This window comes from Lepidothrix coronata, unplaced genomic scaffold (assembly GCF_001604755.1).
Source record: "Lepidothrix coronata isolate B3197 unplaced genomic scaffold, Lepidothrix_coronata-1.0 Scaffold26, whole genome shotgun sequence".
Lineage (NCBI taxonomy): Eukaryota > Metazoa > Chordata > Aves > Passeriformes > Pipridae > Lepidothrix > Lepidothrix coronata.
This window is the reverse complement of record NW_016690206.1, coordinates 789,572-808,345: the sequence shown is the minus strand read 5'-3', so window position 1 is coordinate 808,345 and position 18,774 is coordinate 789,572.

The window sequence follows — 18,774 nt, the reverse complement described above, 5'->3', positions numbered from 1 at the left end:
CCAGACAAATCTAAGAAAATTGTGAAAATATATTCAAAGAAAATATTGCTCAAGTATTAAAGCAATATTGAATTAGTGCTTGAGTGCTGAAAATGAGGATAAGATTCAGAGACTGGACTATTCTCTTTCCTAAAAGCTATAATTACTTTTTTCAACATTAATTTTGTCCCTGGAGGCAAAATAAATGTTATTTAAGCAGAAACACAATGTGGGCTATTACAACTTGACTTTATTTCTGGATTTAAAGGGACCAAACAATTGCTTTTGATTTTTCAGGCCTGGCTGTTTGCTGAGCTAGTAACCATATATATCAGTGACCAGGGCAGTTATTTTTTGAGCCTGTTAGGGCAATATGTGCTTTTCTAAGCTACAATTAAGACTGAAACCCTGTTGTGTGACTGAGCTATGGAAATCTTAGATTGGAATGGATCTGTAGCTTGCCTGTATTTTTAAGCTTTTTAGTTCAAAACATGCTGGAATTATCTGAAATAACTCCATAGCCAGATGATGACAGAGTACCCTTTTGTTAACATTAACAAAGGATTTCTATTTGATTGGCACTGTGTAGCACAACAGTTTTTGCACTGCATGGCAGTGCTGTAACCTTTAAAGACACAGTTTCCAGCAATCATATAGGTATATCAGGAGACCTTTAGGTGGATATTTCAAATATTTCAGGACACATTTGGATGAATAGTCTGAATTATACAGCATCAAATAAGTATGACCAAAATGCTCCCATTGCAGATAAATTGTTTTAGCTTTTTGGTTGCTTCTTCCTTGGAAACTGGATGAGGCTGAAGAGTGTGTGGGAAGTCAACATGTACTCATAGAGTCAACTTCAGGCTTCTAACATGTGCTCTTAATCTTTCTTGGGAGCATGTGTTTCTGCTGACAACTTAAAATCATAACCTTTATACTCTGAATGATGTTCTAAGGTGACTGTATAATGAATATCTCATCTCCACTGAAAATAGATAAGTCTTATTAGGTAGACCTTAGTCTTTGTCTTCTCCCTAAAACAAAAATACTAGTCATTTTCCTCCTGTGATGCTCCTCTATGACTAGTGTATTAAAAGGGGGGGCTATCAATTCCAAATATAAATCTCACCCATAATAGAGTTTTTAACCCACATTACTGTTCTTACATGGTGAAAATAAGGTGAATTTGACTGGGTTTTTTTATAGCACAGAGGAACTCTAGTTTTGTACTTTAATTAATATAGATTTCTAATTAATTAACTGCTATATATTTGGTTTGCAATAACTCAGCAGTGGGCATTTTGTTTCTCCTTTTAAAGTTAAAAAACGGATGGATTTTCAGAGAAGGATATTTTCCCTACTGAAACTGAAAGTAATTTTCATAATTTCATGTTGGTATAGAAGCATATGTTATTAAGATCACAGAATGGATTTTGTTGTTCAGAAATAACTTCTATTGCCAAAGAGGCAAGAATTTGGAAGAGGGAAATGAAACTGTTATTGCTTTGTGGCTTATTGCGCAGAATCTCTTCTTAGCACAATAGCAGTTCATAACGAAAGAGCTGGAGAATTACAGGGAGATAGTTTGCTTTTCTAGCTTTCCTGAGATTTATAATTTATATAATTTTATTTATCTTTTCTAGGCTAAATCATAAAAACTGAGTGAAACGTACCTCACACAACCATTGTTTTCTCGTTCTGCCCCAACAGAAGGGACTCTACCTCAGTCCCAAAAGCTACCAATTCAAATTACCCTCAGTAATCTGCATTGTTAGAAATTCGGATATCTTCTCTGATTATTGCTTCAAGAAAGCAAAGCACTGCACAAAAATTCCGCTCTGAGTTAAAAACAAAGGTGTGCCCTTGATCTATTTTCACTATCAATCCAAAACCCAGGAATCTTCAATTCAGCACAAGACACCCATGTGAGCATTAGGAGGACAGCTAATAGAAAGAGCTGAGCTTTACTGTACAACCTGATGCCAACATATTCTTTGTGCTTGGTATTCTTTGTTTCACCTCACTCTCTTCACTCTGTCTAGAAGATACCTGGGTAACCATCTCAAAGTATATTTCCCTACTGGTTCTTCTGAACCTAAATTACGAGAACGGCCACTCTCAATGGTAAAATTGCTCAAATTTTTTGATGCTATAACCAGTGGCTTTTTTTTAGTTTATTTCCTACATGCAAGACAGTGAGATTCCCTTGTGAAAATAGATACATATAACACTGTAAAGGAACCAGCTGCTATGGGAGATGTAACTTGTCCATGTAGTGTTGGAGAAAATACCAACGAGGTGAAGTCACAACAGCACTTACTCAGAACAGAAGCTAGAATAGAGGACACTGCTTCCACAACAGCTCTCCAGTCTCCTCTCTTATTAGAACAACTTCTGAGATACAAATTGATTTGTCTCATTTGTGGTCACTAGGGACAGTACTATAATTATTCTTTACATGGAGATTACTTCTTTTACACTTTTATTTTCTTTCACCACATTAGCTTATTGACTTTCAAAGTTTTTTGGTTTTTTTTTGCTTGGTATTCAAGTTTCCATTTCCTTCTTCTGTTATCCCAGTTTTAATTTCTTTCAATCAATTTTGTTTTAACTTTAGTGGAAATAAACACACTAGGAAGTAAATTCTCTGAGACAATCACTGTCCTTTCTAATTGTGTAAAAAGCCTAGCACTTATAATGTAACTTAGTAAGATTGATTTGCTGGAAGTGAAAACGAATGGTAGGGTGAATTATATTAAGGAAACAATGGCAATCTTACTTCTTGCACTGTTATTGCATTGCGTGGCAAAAGTAAAATTACGCAGTTACACAGCTCTTCTTTCTCCCTTTCCCTCCACTTCCTCCACCACTGAAAATGGAACTGACATTGCAAATAGTACTGTGAATTTGTATTATACTTATCTTCACTACCAGGACTACCATCAGATATGAAATATTGATGTATATTTTAAAACACAATGGACTCTCGTTCAAGAAATCCTCAATGCTTTTCTAAGTATGACTCCATCCTCTATTCCAAATACATTAATAGAATAATAAAAATACATCATATTTAGGCAATGATATTTAACTGAGAATTGTGGATGAGCAGTACCAAAAAGGTTTCTTAGTCTACCCAGAATCAATCATCAGGCTTACATCAAAAGAGCAAAACAGAATCTGAGTTTTAAAAATATAAATACTGAGTTAATTAACAACAATGAGGCATGCACAATTGTAAGAGATCATAAATATTCCTGTTCTTCAAGGCTAATCCAATAATAGCCCCTTCCTCTGAGATAAAATTTATTAACACTAATATTGGTGTCATTCAAAAAGGAGTTGAACTTCTGGAACTTCAAAACACTATTCTGAAATATTCATACCAATGCTCTGAAAGTCAATAAGCATTTTTATATTTGCTTCAACAATGTGAAATCTGGGCCCTTGTTTTCTGATAAAGCAGATTTTCAGGTGCTAGGAAAAGTATGAGAATTTCATGGACTTATAACTGACTTTATGAGAATAATATGAAACACCGAACAGATGTTTTAATGTAGTAAATTTTGCATTATCTAAATCTGTATTGCTTTCTTAATGTTGAAGATAATGTACATCTATTTTTAAATGTGCTAAATAGCATCATATAGTATTAAGAATAACTTGAAACTGTGTATTGTTGTTGGATTTAAGCCATCTCAGCAAACACCCTGTTTTTTAACATTTCACATGATCACACATTGTTCTATTTCTGACTTATTTTTCATAATCATCCTTCACATCTGTAAAAATAGATGTGCATGATATCTTTTTGAGGCCTGTTATTACAATTAGTTATAATGAAAGCTGTGTAGGCAGTCTACTATATAACTGCCCTAACAGCTAGCAAAGTCTAACTCTGTATAAGAGTTCAGCTATATGAATTGCACTGCTTTCATTTTATTAGACCAAAAATCATAGCCCCTTTCACAATTGCTTTCATCTTCTAGCCAATATGATTTAAGCAGTATGCAGTCAACCTTAGTGAGAAGAACTGATGAATATTTTGTCCTCTGAATTTTGAAACAGTAAATAAATTAAGATGTTATCATGTAACCTACAGAGTCTTCCACATCTCCGGGAAACTTGGTATAGCCATGTAAAGGGAAGAACTGTATCTAGTCACCTTGGCCTCCCAGGAGACTGGAAGGCAGAACTACCAAGCTGAATAAATACTTCTCTTTATTGCTGTTCTTTGATGTCTTCTCAGTCTTGAGGGACTTTGCAGATGCAATGCAACAGTTGACTCTCCTCCTACTCTATGTAGGTTCCTTACAAGAAAATGAGGTTATGTTTCCATTTCTAGAAGTCTGTGAAATGTTTCCTTTCTTGACACAAGATATTGTCAAGGGTCTTTTGGTACATGGTGTCAGAGAACATTATTTCAGACCTCAATGATATTTTTCTTGGGTTTATGTGGGAAGCTTTTAGTAGGGAGTGGCTGTGGAGGTGGATTGTGTGGCAAGAGAGAGATGCCCCGGTGTTGCTGTACAGAGATAGTTCCACCTGGCTTCAAAATGAACCTGCTGGTAGCCAAAGATGAGCCCATCAGCAAAGCTGGTGGAACCTCTATAGTAACATAACTAACAAGGGGTGAAAAACTCTGGGGAGCATTTGTGAGAAAGTAATTTAGATAATATTTCATATTCCATCATTTAGTCTTGCTCCAAGATATGTGCAAATCCCTATGCCTTAAAAAGTATGTTTCTGATGTTGACAATTTTTTGTAATGTTTTTAGCATTCTGCGAATCCTATTTTACTTGCAAGAATTTTGACTTTTGGTACCTATGTGGTTATTTCCAATGCTTTCTAACTACCTTATGGTTTCTTCTGAGAATACCTTGAATTTTACTCATTTGACTCAAGTATTCAAAAAAAAAATAATAACTTGGGATACAGACTGAGGTTTTTGTTTAATATTCTTGGAGGAACACTGTTAAATTAACTTTATTGCTGCATAGACTGCACTTTACAAATTAAGACTATGATGTTTGCACATGACTTTCTTTTCTCCATCTGGTATGCCTGCTTTCAGGAAGATCTTTTGAAAATGCTGAGATTTCAAGAGTAAATTATAATTATCATGAACCTCACTATCAATATGAAAAATATCTCTGAATAGCAAGGATGTAATGGACCGTTACCATAACAGTCCAAACCAGTCCTGTGCAAATCAAATTTCTTGTAGTTTTTTGTTAACTTGGAATATCTCTGAAAGTTTGCTAGTACTATCTGGGATGGTCCTGGAACTCTATTTTCTTTGAGAGACATTTTCACAAGGATTTTATGTTGTCATAATTTTCCTTGTACTACGTCAATGTCACCAACTTCCGTGGGAGCTGAAGGACTTGTGAAAAAAATTTTCCCTTTCTTTCTTTTTTTTTCTCCTTCCTTCCTTCCTTCTATCCTTCCTTCCTGCCTCACCCTCGTCCTTTCTTGTTCTTTCACTATATAACCTTATTTTTTGAACATATGCAATGAAATGCTTTTCCACAGCATTTAGATCATTAGCAAAGTTAAATACAAACCCAAGAAATTCCTGCTATAATTGCAATATAACTAACATAAAAAATTTAATAGGATTATATTTGTGTTTTAGGAGGCATTTCAGCCTGAAGCCAAAATCAGTGCTTTGTCAGTATACACTGCAAAGACAAGTGTGTGCTCCTTTAATTTAAATTGCCAACTATTCTCAAACAGCAGCACAGAATTTGAGTGCAGAGATGGGACTGAACATAAATATAAGCAGAAGATCCCAAATTGAGCAATGCTTTCATAAGTCATAAAGGCAATTTTAAAATCAATTTGGCATTTTTTCAAATTCCACTTCAGGTTTTAGAAGATGGAATTGAAATGCTGAAACCACTTGGTGAGATAAAATCCCGGTAACAACAGCTCTGCAGTTTGAATCCTATGCTACTTTTTTCCTCAGAACACATAAAAATAAGTCATAGGGCTCTGACATGCAGGTTGTGCACCACAGTGCTTTGAATCAGCTTCCCAAATAATTTGGGAAGTTTAGATGTGGGTTTCAGCCTGCTATGAAAAATGGGTGAACACATACCATTATTGCTATAAGAGCTTACCTGGTAAGAGAAGTGTGACTGTGAATTCCAGATGTGAGTAATAGTCCTGCTTTTGGCTCTTCAAATTTCCCACATACTATCCTTGCTTAAGTGGCACGCATAATAAGGTACATCAAAACTCATTCTCCATCCTTTATGTAATGGGAGGAGTCATGGTTGGTTACTAATGGTTACCCTGTTAGTATCGATCAGAGATGTAACCTCTGTGGGACATTAAAGTCTTAGTGTATGTTTCCCTATACAGTTTTCATGTACATAGGGCAAAGTTCACCCTGGTCCCAGATGTTATTTAGCACTGTGCGGTTCTGCTTAGAAGTAGAAATATAGTGAAGATGGTGAGCAAAATACGGACAGGGACATAGCAGTGCAGAATGTAACTTGCTTTGTCAGGAGGTAGGAAGAAATGTAGAGCTATTTAGAGTTGATTTCTTACATTGCAGTCCCCAGTTTTTGGAATTGGGAGGCTAATGTCCCAAGTGTATTGGTTCTGGCTGAGATGGAGTTCATTTCCCCATAGCAGCCCTCACAGTCCTGTGCTTTGCATTGGTAGCTGGAAAGGTGTTGATAACACATCAGAGTTTTGACTACTGCTGAGCAGTGCTGGCACAGCATCAGCGTTGTCTCTCAACAATCCCTTCCCCACAGCAAGGGTGGGCAAGATCCTGGGAATGGACACAACCAGGTCACCTGACGCAAACTATCCAAAGGGATATTCCATACCATATGACATCAGTTCAGATATAAAAGCTAAGAAAAGGAGAAGGAAGCGGGAGCATTCCTTTTTGCAAAGTTTGTTTTCCAGAGCAACTGCCATGTGTGCTGAAGCCCAGCTTCCTGGGAAGTAGCCAAACATTGCTTGCTGATGGGAAGTAGCGAATAAACCTAATTTTTTTCCCTTTGCTTTTGTGCATGCAAACTTTTGGGTTTTTTTTAGTAAACTGCCTTATCTCATCCTATGAGTCATTTCCCATCTTATTTTCTCTCCCCTGTCCAGATGGGAAGGGACATGGTTGAGTGGCTTGGTGGGCACCTGGCATCCAGCCAATTTCAACCCATCACATACATGTATCTCCAAGCTTACACTTTGAGTCAAGGATGCTAGTTCAGATCCAGCCTCTTACAGGCATTTATTCGGGGCTTTTTAGGCTATAGAACTACACCTTAAAGGGGACCATAAGACAGTTTCAGTGGATCATTATGTAGTCCAAAGGGACTGTCCCTGTTTTCATATGGAAAGATAGCTTGGTTTACATTGTGGAATGGAAACTTCTCAGTAATATTTAACTGTTTTTCTTGCATAGGTACACAAATTGGCTGAGCCTCAGAGACAATATGGATTTATTTTCAATAAAACTATGTAGAATTTCACCCCTGAGGATTTGATCCTTATTGTATGCATTGTATAAATATATCAAAACAACAAAGTAAGAAGCTGAAGAGGATGAATATTGCTGAAAGTTATTGCACTGCAGTATTTTTCCTTTTAATCAATTAATAATTTGTTTCTTTAACATTGTTGAGAAAAGGAATAATTATTTTGTCCATATGTTCAGTATTAACAAAATTCCATTCTGTGACTGAACTATATTTTAATATTTGGAATAGAGAAAAAACAAATTATGCATATACACATCAAGGAAATATGCTCTCCATTATTAAAATTAAGATGATTACATCAATAATCATTAAAATTTACTAGAATAATACAATTTATTTCTAAATTAAGATATTCCAAAACTATTACAGTCTCAGTATTCTGAACAATGCCCATGTTTTTTGTAGTTACTGTAATGGTATATGAATGACTTCATATGCCATGCAAAAGAACATATTTTCCAGTATAATGACAAGATAATAATTTTTCGTTGTCCAGTGCTTGTATCATAACAAATCATCATGACAATATAACATCATAACAAAATGTTAAATCAATTGATAAGTTTCCAGCTGGCAAATATGTAAAATATCCCTACTCATCTGACTTTTATTTTATGATTGTGTCCAGAGACTTAAAGAATACTTTAAAAAATAAAACAAAACAAAACCAAAACCAAAACAAAACCAAAACAAAACAAACAAAAAAAACCCTAAACCAAACCAAACAAAATGAAAAAACTCAACTGCCTAAACGCATGTTGCATTAATTCTTAAATACTTAGGAAATAAATTCTAGTTCCTAAGCTGTTTCTCTCTTTATAAAAAGATGTCAAGAACTGTTCTGTGATCATGACACCAGGAAGCACATCAAAATTTGTGCCCACATCCTTACAGGTCTTATTTTTTCTATTAAATGGGGTGGCTGCACCTACACCTGACCTTTGAAAAAATGCTGTTCCTGCGACACACTATAACCTGAGCTCTGTCTGCTCCCACCCATGTTCTATGCATTCTATGGGTATGATCTCTATGATATTATACAGGTGATATTTGAACTACTAATAAATATGTTAAGCAATAGATCTTCATTACACAAATTTTTCATTAACAAATGACAGACACACAAAATAACACTTATCAGCATTCTAAATGGCATGGAAACACCCCCCCCCCGACATTTCTCTGCTTTCTGAATGGTGAAAAGGAACTTTTAATTTGCCTGATGACCCAGAATTCCCTTGGAATAAAAGTGAAAATGCTGTAAAAAGGATAGGTTCAAATTAAGTACATGCACCTTTCCATCCTATATATATTATTATTGGCCTGGTGAACCCAGTCTCCCTCCAACTGCTGGACCCATAGAAGGTCAAGGTAGGATATGCACATTGTGGGGTATGTAAATTGCATTCCATATTCTCTCTAGCAGAAGAGGAAAATGGTGATTTCATCTCTCCCTGCAGTAACTGCTGCTCTACTCTCTGACTAATGTTTATAGGCTCAGAATTCTATTTATATTTGAAATGGCTTTTCCAGTTGCCAAGTTTGGTTGACTCTGATCAATAAATTAAACAAAGAGTAGGCATCATGGATAAGGTGAAGATAGATGGATGAATAAACCATGCAAATGCCTAAGACTAATTTTTTTTTAGAAAACCAAAGTAAAAGAATGTCTGTAGATATTTAAGGGGTATATTAACCGATAGTTTTGGAAGGATGAATATTTGTTCATGTTAAGAACATACATGCATGCATAGAATAAACTACTTGACAAGGGCCATTAAATTTCTTTCTGTTATTCTGAACTAGTATCACCCAGGGGACATATAGAGAAAACATATAGAAAAAAAATAAGAAAAAACTCAGTGTTGGAAAAAATGACAAGGTCTGTGGGAAGACGTCATGATTTGAGATCTCCAAAATCTAAATTCCTAGTCTAAGCCCCCTCCCACATCTCAACCTAATGTGATATGGGTTTTTCCAGACAAAACACACCAGACTCCAAACAGGGGAAAGGGAATATATTACAATGACTGTACAAATACATATTATAACACATTATACACACCATCACAACTATCTCTACCATGACATATAGTATTTACAATGGATCAGATCTCTTCTCCCTCCAAATAAAAGTCCAGGAGGGAAAGAAGGACAGATCCCTTCCAGTCTCAAAGCAGCATCTTCTAAGGCAGCCGGTTCTCCTCATCTCATGCATGCAGCAGCTGTGGCTGGATTTCTGCCAGCACTCACGAGGGAGGTATCCAAGCTCCCTCGGCCCCTCGACACAACCCAAGGGGTCTTCCGTGGACTACGTCACCCCAGACACAGGTCGTTTCACCATGTCATATCACGAGCACAGGGGGCTTCGTGACAGTCTGGTATCTTCAGGAGATTCAAGCTCCTTGCAGGGCCTCTGTGCCCTGTCTCAGATGGCTGCGAGCTTCTTTGTAGCTTGCAGCAAGGGAGGGCTCCAAGGTCAACGTCCCACACCATCCTGGCTCAGCTCTCAGGACCACTGAGCTTCTCAGCTCCTCTCTCTCTCCGGTGCTGCATGTCCAAAACTCTTCTCCATAATAGGAGTCCATGTCCTCCTTTCCCGGAGGTCTCAAAGGAGTTTGGGGGGGTGTGGTATCAGTTCTTACCCCCAGAACTCTGTAGCTCTGCTGCTGGCTCTCTCTCTCTCTCTCTCTTTCCAAGAGTCCTTTCTGCGATACATGCCATTTCTGCTGCTTCTCCGGTTCAGGTCTTATCTGTCCTGGCTCTGTGCCACCGTTTCTCTGGTCAGTGCCGGCTGCTGCCGCTCATAGTGAAGAAAACATCTCCAGGCTCAGTTACAGCCACTTAGTCCAGCTTAACACTGTTCCAAGTCTCTGCAGTCCCCCAATCGGGGCTGGGGGGGGGCCCAGAGGCCCCAAGGGGCTCCGAGCCCCTTCCTCGTGACTCTACAACATGGCCACCACTTCAACAACAACTAAACTACAACTCATCTCTTCCGGTGAGCTTGTGATATGTTTACATTTTTGCAGGAGCGCCCATTGGACCAAACTTCAAAACTTCCAGGGGTTTCCACCCCTTGGGGTTTTACCATTTTTCTTAGCCTCTGGGGGAAAACAAGATTAAAACCACTACAGAAGAGTATAAAGGTTCCCACCTGAACTTACACTGAATTTGCTAATGACTGCTTTGGACCAGTAGAACAACAGAGTCAAAGCTTGAATTTTCAGAGAGAAATCACTAACTTCAGATGAAGTTTTGTTTTAGGGAAATCAGATTTTATGAACACCCTTTAGCCTTTCCGTTTACTAGAATGACATATTCTCATTTGCAAAATAAACTCATGCAAATAAATCCCAAAATTTTAACTGCTTTACAATATTTTAACTGCTTTTCTACTTCTGCAACATATATAATAATTCTTGCAATCTGACACCTTCAAAGATGTGTACAGATATTAAATCAAAATGTTCATTTGAAATTGGAAAATATTTTTGTCATCTTAAATGGTTGAAGGATATTAGACAGATTGACTCAAGCTCAGCACTACCATTTACTTACTGGCATACAAATTTAACTCATTAAACAAAGAAGTCGTAAAAGGAGATAGATCTGCCTCTGTGTTTCAGTCAAACAGATCATATAATTAGGACAATTTTTTTTTTGTTTAAAAACCTACTTTATGCATACCAGACTAAAAACTCATTTTGATATGGCTTGTCCAGGGACACAAACAGGAGTTGAGAAGTACCTTCAGTGATTAGCAACCTCCTACTGCATAGCTGCAAAATGATAGTGAAAACCACTGAATGTCTGTCCCCTGATGGCTAAACTGTGACTCTTCCCGAGCAAGAAGTAGAGAACCACATACCCAAATGAGGTTGAGGGTTTATAGAAACTATGCAAATTGGCCTTGGACCAGGACATTAGGCTTCACATCTTAACTGCTAGAGTAATTATGTCACTAGACAGATAAGACAATAATTCTATGTCTTGTCTTGGATAGACTAAAACACCTGGCATGGGTACTATTTCATTAGCAGCTCAGTGGGAATGCTGCTATCTGCTGAATTTCTACTTGAGTGTTCCCTAAAGGGTTCTCATCTGAGCAATGACTCAGCCCGTTGTCACTTATCTTTTGAGACCTGAACTCACAGCTTGAGGTGACAGAAGTACAAGCATAATAGTCATGGTTAAGATGTTCTTTCCATTTTAAGTGCCTCATTTCTGCTGCTTATATCTTTCCAAGCCTTTAACTCCTGGAAGAAAATTTCTCAGTCTGGTGCTCATTCCAGAGGTGAAGTGCTTAAAAAGTTTGACAAAAATAGATTTGGGTTTTACTGAGGTATGTGAATGTAAGGGTAGAGGGGAGGGGTGAACCACTCCCTCTTACACAGGCTTTGTATTCCAGATACTTTTCTTGTTTCTGGAAATTATCAAGGTAATTAGTTTTCATGGTCACACAGTTCAAACTCTCAGAAAGCTGTTACTTCTCTATCAGGTAATATTCACTCCATACACATTTTGTCTTACCATGAGGCATATTTTCTGTGGTCTCACATACCCCTTGTGTTTACTTATAGGGCTTGGTTGGAAAGAACGGAGAATATCTACTTTTGTATAGAAAATGAAAATAAGATTAGAAACTACAAAGGTACTCTGAAAAAGACAACTGGGAAGACATTTTAGTCCTTCCTATACAGAAATGGTAAAATCTATTTTGCCCTAAATTTTGACATTTTCTAGCATTCTGGCAGATGAACATGAACCCGACACATTCTGGAGTCTCAAATTGAATCTCCAAAAATTCCATGATTTTCCTCAAACTGTTCTGAAATTAAAATGAATGCCAAAATCTTATTTTTACCTCCAAAAATTTCTGAAAGCAAGTTATTCACTCAAAACTGGACACGGCAGACCAAATCCAGGTTTGAAAAAATGAATTGTTTCCCAAGTTTGAATAGGTGAACGCTTCTTATGCACTACATCTCTATCTATATTGATTTTCACATATAATTCACTGCATATTCTGCATTCCATCCTACCACTGTTTTTTGCACCTGCTTGTTCTGCATATGTCTCTCATGTTCCTTTCATGGTTTTCTACCTATCACATTACACTGTAAACTGGCAATTATTTTACTTGTGGGCATTGTTACCTTTAAAACACCCAGAATATATTTTTTAATCAGAGAAAATTTTCACACAGCCTGTCTTTAACCATGTTTCCATATGTAGCAAGCAGCTATGAATCATTAAAAATGCACAATAAAATCCTTGTATTTGATGACACTGCAGTTGTACTTTTGGATCTGAAACATGAAATTATTTAAAAAGTACTGTAACAGTTCATTGGAAAACAAAGTTTTCCAATTCATTGGAAAACAAAGACACTTCTGCTCCATTTTTTTTACGATTTCTGGCACTGACATACCAAGACTACGGACTTTAAAACCCAACTGCTTGGAAGATACAAGTTAACCGGACCGTCTGGTGCATTAATGCTTGTATTTCTTGCATGCCACAGTTATATCCAAAAAAATGTATATAGAAGAGTCATAGCTTCCTGCTTTTTAGGATGGTTCTTTGAAAGGTGCAGGTTGCACTTAAAAGTGTTCTGGGAAGAAGAAGCTCACAAATTTTTTCACAGATGCTATGATGAAGAAGCTCTTTGTCAGGCTACAGTGCTCCAGAGTGTCTGGCAGAAGTGAAGAAGAGGTGAGAGGAGCCAAAGACATAACTTCTACTAACTTCTGGAAAGGAGAAGAGTACAGAAGCAAATTGGAGACCCAGAGGAATATCAATTTCCTTCTTGAATCCTGTATGTACACCCCATTCCTTCATTATGACCAAACTTCTTAATGTGCAATGAAGGAAAAAAAACAAATCATAAAGGATGCTAAAGAATTGGTTTAGAGGGAGTTCTCAGCAACTCCCAAGAGAAAGCAGAGTGGGACACTATAGCTAGTGAAAAGAAATAATCTGTAAGAAATCCTGAGTTTAATGGTTTAGTGGCAGTGTGCATGAGAGGAACCCTCATAAATTGTGCTTCCCACAGTGTACACATGAAAGATGTGATATCCTCAACTCATGAATGCTGGAAAATTTTCATCTGAAATGCATCAAGATTTATGGATGGAAGATTTAAAAACTAGAAAACAGATCCCACAGAGCCAATGGCTGCAAAATCAGAAAATGTTTTCATGCTGCGAGATTTCAAAATCACTTGTATAGGAATACTATGACTTAGTTTCTTATCTTCCTACATGGAGAAATGGTAAAATTATATTTGACTGTGCTGTGACTCTCAATCCTTCTGTAAACTGAGCAGCACACTGAATAAAAATACCAAGAAATTTTTTTCTCAACTGCAGAATTTTTTAACCATTCTAATATTAGAATCAGTCTTGGCTGGTGTACAGACCAAGAAATGATTACACTTGCCTTGTTATCCATTTTCTTTTTATATAAATTTATGCAGTTATGTGAAGAAGTTAAATAGATCCTCCCTTCCCATATACACTTGTAGTTTAGCATGGTAATCCATTATTGTTTCTTTGTAGTATTCCTATAGTATTTTGGCAACGAGGCTGGCCCATAGATGTTGTTTAGTTAGACTTTAAGTATCTAAATTCAAATAGATTTATTCCCCTGTGGCTTGATTTTGTTGTTCCATTGACATTGTCTGCTTCACTGACAAACCGAAATCAAAACCGGTTAGTTTTCATTCTTTTTTTCCCTTTTTCTTTTTATTTTTCTTTCTCTTTAGAGAGATGTGCCATAACTTAACAAGTTTTTTCGTCAGCAAGCATGTAGCCTGTTGCTGTTGTTCATCCCTATCAATATGAATAGTTTCTGTTTTCCTTTTTTTTCAACTTTCTTCCCTGTAACACCCAGGAAAAAATATCTTCTGAATATCCTTTTCCTATTTTTAAAGTCATGTTTATAACTTCTACTCTTATTCCTTGGTATGGACACTGAAGCAGAAAATGAGGCTGCACACAGAGAGTTTGATTTTGGGACTTGTCTGTCGATCTTTCTGGCATTCTCCTTTTATTAGGGTTCTTTTGTAAACAGCACCTGCTGTTTGTCTTGTAGTTAACTGAAATTCCCAGAATTGTCCTAAACCAGTGTCTTGATCCCATACATTCACCTCACATCATAGGGTGGTTGTGTTCAACCAAGAGAGAAAAACACGGGCTATCATGCAGACCATTCAAAGTGGTTTTCCACTTTGAGAAACAACACTCTCTTTATCAAAAACACCAGTCAAGGCCAAAACACTCCTTTTTGATTCTAATTAACTGAGTGCAGTTGCTGCTGGCTTAACTTGTTCCCACACCTTGGTAATCTACATATATCATTAAGCATAAAAGAAACAAAGTGTACAGCTTTCTAATGAAAAATGTAAGTTTACATTGAAGGCATTCGTGAAACCATGATTTATTCAACAAGAAAAACATTTAAAAAAATCTTTATGCTTTTCTTTCAAAAGTCTTTCATTTGCACCCATAAAGAGATGATTGAATATTATCACTGATAAGTGATGCACATCATTATTCCAATCTATCTTTAAAATCCAATGGAAAAAGTCGACATACTGATTTATTTCTTTCTTAAGTTCTTCATTACATTAATTGGAACTATTCTTATTAAAAAACATAGAGCAAACAAACAGATGATGAATAAAATAACCCCAGCATAATTTTTGTTTCTGTGTTTAGAAGTGAAAAAGGAACATATACGTTGTCAATAAAACTTTACAATATGTTTTAGTCTACTCATTCTTGTGAAGGGCTGAAACATTCTTTATAAACAGCGAAGAATGAAGATGTTCAGAACATAGGATGGTTGGAAAATTACAGACTTTTCTATAAAATACCCTTAAATGCTGTACTCAGTTTAACAGTTACACAGTCAGACTAAACATACTGTGAAATATGTGCTGCAAGCTTCAGACCTTTTGTGCTGAAGGGCCATAGATACATTAGAATATGTATGCATTCTAATATGGATTCATTAGGGCACAGATACATTAGAACTTGATTGCAAGTTCCATAACAACTTGAATGGGACACTGTATTATAAACTTTTCTTTAAAATTTGCCTTCTCCTTTTTTATATTTGTTTTTTATTTTATATGGTAGGATGCCCTATGTGGGGTGTGAACACTAGATACTTCCTCCTTAAAGAATGCACTTAGATGTTGATTATCCCTAGTGCCTCATGACCTCCAAACAGGTTTGCAAGCTGAACAAGCTATTCTGGTAGGTAACATATTCTGGCCTTCTCCTGTCTTCCTGAAGTCTTGTGATTCACGTCTAGTCTGTGATAGGAAACATAGTTTTCACATCCTTGTCTTGCCCTTTAACTTGCCTTTTTTCCCCTTCTTTTCCTTTCTAACTTAACCTCCCTGAATATACGTACAGATTTATTCTTCTTTTTACTATGCGGTGAAGTCAAGAGGTCTATAGTTACAGAGGTACATAGCAGTGAGTCGATAGAGCAACTCTGTGATTTTGAAAGTGATTAATTATGATGGCTTATGCCCATAGGATATATGTGATTAGTCGTCTTATATTATCCTCATCTTACACAGTTGACTCTTAGAGAGTATATAGTGATTGTGATGGTGTTAGGATTGAGTAGAAAATTAATTTTACTTATATTTACAGTTCTTACATCAGTTCTAACTTCCACATATAGATAGCACTCTTGTTGGAGAAACAATTGAAGAAATAGGCCCAGAATAAACATTTTGGAATCTGGAAGATATTTGTGGTAAATAGTCATAGTGAGAAACTTCTCTGAGCTAATCACTGCTTTTGAAATGTCGTTGATTATTAAGCAGCTTTTTCCTGAAATACAGGGAGAAGAGTAAAAGTTTTTCTGGCTCTAGGTAACATTTAAGAAAGAGTTAAATTTCCTTCTTGTGGCACATTCCTGGTGTTAGGGAAATGCGATAACTGATTTTTTTTCTGATGAAAATATTTTTAGCTTTGAATTGTGATATTTACCATATAATAGGTTTATTTAGCTTTTTGAAGGTGACAGGACACAGTTGCACACCAAAAAGGTGCTAAAATATAATGGTATTGAAACTGGGAAAAAAGAAAGGCTTATTTGAATAGTGTCAATCTCATTTAAAAACAACTTGGGCTTTATCAAAGTTTCTGTTTCCCCTTGACACTTTTTGAGGTATCATTTCTTGTTGTTAATTGCCAGAGAAAAGCATGCTGGCACTGTGAAGTTATGGAAATTGTGGAACATTTCTCTTTATGTATTAATTGCTGCTTACAGATAAGTATATCACATGTACAATACAGAGCTTTTTCTCTGTGTGCCACAGGGAGATTTCAATATGACATGAAAAATTGACTTGTTTCTCTGTTTGTATATTTGATCCAAACTACAAAGTTCTCTCTTACTTTGCTTACAGAGATCCACAGAAGGAATCCCCAATGTGTAATCTGTGTGAGACCAAAACTCTTACAAACACAGAACTCTTGGGCATCTGTAGTAATGATAATAGACATTGAAGTCTACACTTGTGTCTAGAGGGTATTTATATATGCTGCTTGAAGTAGTTAACAAAATCTCTGTACAATTTTCTTTGGTTTGTGCAAAAGTATTTTTGAAAGATAACTACCCCAAGGTTACTTAGAAATTACTCTTAAATGAGAGAATTTTATTTTCTCCCTAGGTCTTTCTATGCTCTTAATAAATGGTGACACAAATGAAGTTAAAACTCTAATGGAAAGCTTAAGAAATTACTGTGATAACAGGCCAATATTAAGTAAAAGTAAAATAAAGGTCTTCAGCTACTAGAAATATTTTAAATATTATCTTCTGGTTTAAGGCCAGATTCCAATACAATTTTCAAGTTCATTACTTTTCCAGCTACTGTCTTGAAAAAGAAATAAATTGTTTCATCTTCTTCAACAGGTTTTCTGGACCATTGGCATATACTTTATCACTTCCTGAATTTGCTTGTAAGAATTTTGTATTGTTAGAAGGGTGGCTAAAATCCACATGATGCAATATTCTGTGGAGGTTTTTCTAGTTATTTGGTGGGTTACATACATTTCTAGCCACTTCCCAATGGTCTTGAATAAATCAGTTTCCTTTTCATTTTCCTTTGTAAACAAAGTGATTTCCTGTATTTTAGTGGCTGGTTGGCATTTGTGTCATCTGATTCTGGAAACTACTTTTCTAGAAATGGTGAAAAACATTCTCATCTGCTATGTTGCAACTATAATTGTTTAGACTTCAGAAAAACATATAACACAGTGTCAAACTGGATGACGTTTTTTTCATCCACTTGGCAACTCCTCTTCCCTTGTGGAAATGCTATGCAATATGCTGGGCAATGAGTTGTAACGCCCACTAGATTTCCTGTAATTCAAATAAATTTTGGGAGGGAGAGAGTTAGTTAGAACATGAATAATTTCTAATCAAGTTTCTTGTTAGATGAAAGTGTTCATGCAGTAGATTGACTAGCAACTAACTACATTAATTGACGGCTGAATTCCTAGAAATGGCAAAATAGAGAGAATATTCATCTAGGATTTATCTAAAAGACCATCTTTCCTATAGGACCTGCTTTGTCTGAATGACTGAGAGAGCTTATACGTATCATTTAGAGCACAGTGCAAAACTGTGTGTTTAAATATACCTTTGCTTTTTGGATTTAAAAAAAGTTTCATAGTCAAATTGTAGCAAACTGTTGCACTGACACACAAATTTTTGAAAGAAATTGAAAATTTATTTTCCTGCTGCAGGATACCATTTCTCTCAGTCACAGTACCAGTTTTCAGGAGATGGATTTATGGCAAACTAGTTTATGACATTTCCCTTTCCCTTCTTTTTCTCTTAAATCCTATGCTTAGTGCAGTCCTATGCTGGAAAATCAATTTATTCTATTCCACTAGATTACAAACTTCTCCATCTACCAGATGCATTCTCAGTAGGAAAATAAGTTCTGAAATTGAACAGAAGGTTCCCATTTACCACATTAATAGATGCCTTTCTAAAGTAATTAAATAAGCAAATACAAATAAGTGGTATACATGAATAATTAATAGGCACAAAGTTATGTTTCATTTCAACTTAAAGCTGATTAAATGTCTTGCAGACAGTGTTCTTAGGATGTCGTAACACTGGAGGAAAATTTATATTAATCATTCAGAAGTTACTTCTGTTATAAACTAATTAATTTGTTTTATATCTTTGTGCAATTTGTAAAAGCTTCTAGAAGTTACAATCTTTACTAAAAACATTCAGAGCTTAAAT